Raw genomic sequence first — 7,078 nt, forward strand, 5'->3', positions numbered from 1 at the left:
GACTGAGTGTAAAGGAAATAAAAACAACAAGATTTTCTGTTGTGGCTTAGTGGTTAGCACCGTCGCTTTACACCTCCGGGGTCCGGGTTCAGTTTCCATCGCTACGTGTGTGCGTGCAGCGTGCATGTTCTAAATGATTAATAGGGCACATTGGAAACTCCAGACGTGCTAATCTGCACGTCTTTGGACTGTGAGAGGAAACTCATGTAAGCATATTTTATTAAAATATACTTGTGTACGCAGCAATGTAACAATATGAATCTATATAATAATATTAATCAACATATTAATCATGGTGAAGAAAAAATTTGGGTGAAGATCAGTATGCAGCAGCAAGCAGGGAAGAGGATCCCATGCATCTCATAAAAAAGAAGAAAACTGGTATGTGATAAGACAGCTGATAAGACATAATGGGTTCACTTGGAGGTGAAACCATGTGACATGGCATAAAGAAAAGCAGACAGGGACTATGAGACAGGTCATAAAACATAACCAGTAAGGGGAACGGGAGTGCTTGGAATGCAATCTGCAATTAATTCAATGCAAATGAAAATGCAACCACAAGAACAATACAACAACTTCAGGTGAGATTTCTTTGTTATTATCATTGCACATTTCTCATATTTATATTTTTGTCACAATTTATAATGACTGATATTTGCCTGTATAGACTCTGTGGAAGAACCTAAAATGCAGAGATGAGAAGACAGCGAGTTATTACTGGTGGTGGAGAACCAAATAAAGATAAAACTGATGGTGACTTGTTGTCTGGAATAATACAGAACCAGCAACCTCTGGAAGGTATACCAGATGATGATCAGAGCCAGAGCACAGTGAGTGTGTGCCCTCCACATCTGCTCCAGCATCCCTGAGAAAAGATGCTGCCACCACCTTTCAGAATAGAGCGAGCAGGATGACCATCCATGAAAAGTTAGCCGGAGAATTTCATGAGCAAAAAAGAAATAAATTTATGAAGGAAGAGCATGAAATGAAAATGAGAATTCTTCAGGTTGAATAGGATATGAAGTTGGAAGAAAGGGGTAAGATACTAAAAAGATACAGTAAGGAGACAGCTGTGATTACAAGCTATGGTGTGTAAAAGATGTGTAAAAAAGGATAATAAACAATTTGTCATTATTTTACATTTTCAACCAGTATCTAGTATCTAGCTGAAGTGCTGTAATGTGAATGCAGCTCTATGTGCAAGTCCTCGTTGGCCATTGGCTGCCTCAGCCACTGCCACATCTGCTTCATCGTAATCTTCCATTGGAGGATCAGGACTGCAGCGCTGCTTCAGGTAGTTGTGCAGCACCGCTGTAGCAATGATGACCTTACAGCATCTTCTTGGGCTGAAACGCAGTGTATTGCGTAAACACTGGAATCGACTTTTCCATATTCCATACATGCGTTGAACCATGCCTCTTGTTCGGATATGAGCTCCGTTGTATCTTTGCTGCTCCACTGTTGTGGGATTTATGTATGGAGTGAATAAAAAGTTTCCCTGTCACCAAGTAAAAGTCCACTATGCTGTCCTCTCTGAAACTGAGCACGCAATAAGGAGTTAAGGAAAAAATCCTTGAATCATGAGTTGAACCTTTCCAACGCGCTAAAATGTTCGCAAACTCTAAATTTGGTGTGCATACACCCTGAACAAACCAGTTCTTACGGTTCCTGTACTCTTCAGCATCAGGACTTGATGGGAACGTGACATCCATCTATACAAACAATGACACCTGGGAAGTGCCCATATTCATAAAATTGCACTTTGTAGTTGGCTTGGTCAGCAGCACCAGGAAACTTTATGTAACTCTATGTTTTATGTAAAGACTTTGTGAACTATTCTACACACAGTTGCTTTCACTGGCACCACAAATCACCAGTTTCATGGTGAACGGTCCCACATGCCAAAAACCCCAATGTGAGCAGAACTTGGAGAGAACTGGGTAAAGACCCTCCTCTTAAAGACAGACAGGAAAGTGTAAGTTCTAGCAAAGATATTATCTCCAATGCATGTTCTTTGTACATGCGAAAGCGTTCTTGAAAAGCTGTGTCATCGAAGTAATGTAATGGATCACTCCTTTCCTAAAGTACCCTTGCAGGCCTCTGTTGTGCACGTTGGTTTTTTATTTAGATATTCCGAATATCCCAAGCTCCCCTCACAAACAGTGCTAAGCAGGAGTTAAACCTGCCTCCTTGAAGGATTAATTTAAGCTTCAATTTAGTCATAGACTAGCTATAATCCTCCCTCTTGCAATCGGCTTTGTTTAATCCAAAATAGGCTAAATCTGCGACTATTTTAATCTATATCTGTGCCAAAAGTCTTTTTGAGTTAAGACAGCTCAAGTGGGCAGTTTAGTCTGGGACTAGGCTTAAGCCCTGTCTGTGAAACCGGGCAAATATTAATCTTAGTGAAATAATATAGACGTAGGTAGAGAGTATGACAGGTCATAAACCATAATGGGTGACCACTTAGGGGTGAGATAAGAAAAGCAGACGACTATGAGACATAAACAGTAAGGGGATGGGTAGTGATACTCAGTGTACAGCGTGTACCCAAACTAGAGTGACCGAGACATGAACTGTACTTTTTTTATAATTAGCTGTCATATGTATGATAAATAGACAAGATAAGGTGCCAGGTGCCGGGACTTAGCAGAGACACGAGCACACTTAATGAAGAATTGAAACAGGTGGTGGATACACGTGCTACACATGCACCTGCAACCACGCGTACATGTCTAAGTAAGAATATAGACAAATACCCAAAAAACACGCGATCAGTTTTACCAGAGTTTAATAGACACAACACAAAATAGCATGTGCATCTACATAATGACAAACAAGGAGATACATGAAAATTCTATATAAAAATATAAAGTATAAGGCCCAACATAAAAGTACAAAAAAAAAACATAGGGGGCCTGGGTAAGCATCAGTAGCAAAATCATATGCATAAGAAATCATATATTAAACATCAACCTTCTTAGAGCCAGAACAACACCCACAGGAAGATCAGTAAGGGGGACAAAAGCAGAATTGCAGCGGTTCAGAATTGGTGAAGGTGCTGAAAGAAAATCAGGATTGGATTCATCCTTCCAGAAGTACGTACTGTAAGCCCTCTCTCCTGTAGAAACTGCATCAACAACACACAGTAGACGTCTGACACTCAGCCTGGATGAGGCCCACAGAGGCCCGGTCCATGGCAGTTTCAGTAGGGTTGTAATCCGTACTGCCCATGCTGTCCGAGTCGTCCAGAGGGATGCAATGAGCACTTGGGCACGTACAATCAGCTATAAGATTCAAATAAAATATGTAAGTACAACAAATTGGGAAAACAAGACAAGAAATTAAAATAGTGCGAAAGAGATGCTTACCCATGGTCTGTCTCTTGGGAACTGAATGTATAGAAAAATTAAGTGCCACTCTATTTTTTTTTTAATAAATTAAACAAGAGAAGTGTAAAGATAACAGAAAGAAATTTGCAAGAAAAATTCATTATAAAAAAAAAGAAGTACAAAGGAGGAGACACGGCGTGCCGCCCTTCCCTTGAAAACTGTATATAATGAGTGTGCATGCAACTGTCAGACAGTCCGCTCTTGAGAATGCTTAGATTTACGACCTAAGCATTACAAGTGCGGCTCACTTGAGTTTTATTGCTGCAACACATTAATGCTTACTTCATCCAGATCTGCATCATCTCTTACTTCATCTCGGAGTCCTGAGTCGTTCTTTGGTTCTTTTGACTAGAGATACAGCGTTTGTTTAAGGTTTTATAATTAGGTACCATTAACAAGTTGAAGACTAAAAATCTTCCCCAGTCTCCATGGCCTTGAACAGATCAACTTGCGTTGCCTAGAGCACTATGAGGAGTTTCACTTAAAGCTCCATTAATCATGAATTCCCCTGCAACTCTGAAGATAGAAAGAGAGAGAGAGTTTAAAATGAACTTGCAGGTCGGTAATGTAACAAACATTTCAAACCTCATCTTCTTGCTTGGCAGTGGTGTCAAATGTATTCACATTCATTACTTGGGTAGAAGTATAGATACTAGGGTTTAAAAAGACTTCTTTAGAAGTTGAAGTATCAACTCAAGATTTTTACTCAAGTAAAAGTGTAAAAGTACTGGTTTCAAAACTACTTAAAGTATAAAAGTAAAAGTAACGTGAGGGAGAAAAATCATTAAGGATAAAAGCTTAGGCTGTGCCTCGGGCCTATATACAGTACTGCACTAATACCTCATTAAAAAAATTTGTTTTTTTGTTGTTGTTTTTTAACAGCCATAGTGATTTGGGATTCTGTAAACGGCAATTGAAAAAGAATGCATTTTAGTACAATGCAAATACATTAAAGAACCATATATGTGTACTACTGAGCATTAACATGTTTCATGGAGAAGAAGATATGATAACTAGTTGCCTATAAGTATTTTAATGGTGCAAAAAGTCAAACTTCAGAGGCGTGTCATCAGTAACCTTTATTGGAACGTAAATGTACATCCAAGCTTAGCTGCAGGAATCTGTGAGGCAACATACAAGAAAATTAGTGTATCCAGGGCAGGCTTAGTAACAATTACCCTTGTATGGTCGTCTACAATAAACATTAGTGCTGTCAGAATGAAGGATTAATCCAAGTGATTCATCAACAACAACAAAAAAATTATATATATATATATATATATTTGACATTTCGCTCGAATCTTGAGTCTCTATCACGGACATCTTTGTCTACTTATCACAACCTTATCAACTGAAAATGCTATTTTATTCAAACGTCCTTGCTGAAGTGTGTGACGTGACGTGTGACGTGACGTCATGTGCAGGTGCGATGGATCGCGTACCAACCAATAGGGTGTCGGAATGGTATGTTTATACCTCTCATCCAACCACAATTTAATTCGCTTCATCCGAAGCTTCATGACAAGCTGAAATAAAATAGGAGTAACGAGGCTATTTTTAAAATGTAAGGAGTAGAAAGTACAGATAATTGCGTGAAAATGTAAGGAGTAGAAGTAAAAAGTCGGCTTAAAGTATAGATACCCAAAATTTCTACTTAAGTAAGGTAACGGAGTATTTGTACTTCGTTACTTGACACCTCTGTTGCTTGGACACACCATATCCAACCTAGGAGAAACCTGCAGTTGTTCCACTTTTGGAGACCCAAAATTGGACCTTAGGTCACATGACTACTAGCACGTCGAGTGGGCCGACACCTAGACCGCCTGTAAATAAAAGCTGTTACTCTTCACTTCCTGATCCGTAGTATCTTCATCAACTGTCAAATCAGTTTAATGTCAGAACCCTGTAGAAATGTCTGGTTCTCATCATTCAACTCCACTCAACTGTCAGTTATATCTATAACAAAACGAATAAGAGGTGAAGAGCTTCTCACAAGACACTTCTAGTCTGCGAGTATGCACCGGATTTCACAAGTCTTTCAGACACAAGTTTCACTTCCTCAGGAAAGCCCTGCACAAACTGGTTCAAACTGGTTTATCCTTCTGTGGTTAAGGCACAAACAGTCCTGGTGGACGCTGTCATGTCTCACACAGTACACTTTGTCCTTTTTCAAATGGGAGGACCGGGGATGCAGGGCGGCTGGCACATCTTGGCGTATTTACACATCAGCTTATAGAGCGGGAAATGTGAAGAGGAACGAACACGAACAGGAAACACAAATTAACTTGTTCCTCAAAGTTAAACGTTGTTATTAAAACTAATTTGACATTTAATCCAACTTGGTGACGATCTGTGAATACTGATCACGGCCACTACATACTTCAGCATTCGATTAGATTTATTTTTTGCTAAATGGATTGGGGATGATCATGGAATTCAATCGTCACCTATTCGATTTCCTGTTGATGTTAATTATGATGTCTCAGTTCTTTGTCCCCGTTAGCCTTATCTAGCGATACAGGATGTACCCGCTTCACGCAGGGTGTAACTGATGATTCGTTTCACTTAAGCAACAATGTTTCAATGGGAATTGTTTAGTTTTATTTATACAGCACGCGTCATTCACAAGGCAACTATCTTTTTTTTACTTTAATGAATGACCTTTGACCCTGACTATTACCCTAAATCTAGCTACACTACATACTGTGAGATTTATTTTCTCCGCTGATGATAAAATCACTCGCACACTCACAAAAAATTTTTAAAAAGCTAACCAAATAATGAATGAGGAGTCTGTTTGAAGTAATTAGTTAAGGTTTTACGCGGTTATGTCAGAACCAGAGACTCAGATCTCGCCTCCTCCTTGTCGTGTTTGCCCTTTGACACAATATGTGTGCTTATAATAAACACGGGATAATGACGTGAGTTTGGTCACAGTTTACTCTGACATCTTGAATCACGTACCAAGTCTTATACACTCATAGTCTCGTGACGCTAATGATGTCACCGTACACTGTACTAAGTGTGTCTGGAACACTGCTAACATCAGGATGTTACATCACCCTCCTAAACAAATGGCTTAGGGTCTAGGTGTACCAGTTCACTGTAACATTCTGTATAACCTGAGTATAAAACAAATGTAAACATAACTTGCAGCATTAAACTAATCTTGCCTTTCAACAGCAGTTAGTGTAGGTGGAAACCTTTTGTGGGTAATCAAATACATGTTTTGTAATAGCAAGGAGAAAGAAACACTTTAAAGAACCTTATGCATCCTGAATGTATTTAGGTACTAACCAACCTGGTTATTAAATTAACAATTTGAATATTATCCTTTATGTGAACCTTCTATAAGCATATAGTGATTGTGTTGTCCTGTGAAATCGAAGAGTCCTGTTATTATAGGTCAAGCCCTATCCCTAAGGATCTTGTGGTGTATGCAAAGTGTCGACTTTTGGGCAGGCTCAGGTTACGGGTCTGAGGTAGCGTAGCGAGTTGGTGTGGACTGGTGGTTTTCGAATGCGCTGATGGTTTAGCTGGTTTCGCGGAGGTCCTGCCTGTTGTGCCGGAGCACTTGTCCCACCTCTGTTTGTATGTGGAAGCTCCTTTGTGTGTTGGCGGGTTGTATCACATTTGCCTGATGCCATGAGCCATCCTCTTGACGGAAATGGATATGTGTGCCT

The sequence above is a fragment of the Clarias gariepinus genome, chromosome 2 (assembly GCF_024256425.1).
Source record: "Clarias gariepinus isolate MV-2021 ecotype Netherlands chromosome 2, CGAR_prim_01v2, whole genome shotgun sequence".
NCBI classification, from domain to species: Eukaryota; Metazoa; Chordata; class Actinopteri; order Siluriformes; family Clariidae; genus Clarias; species Clarias gariepinus.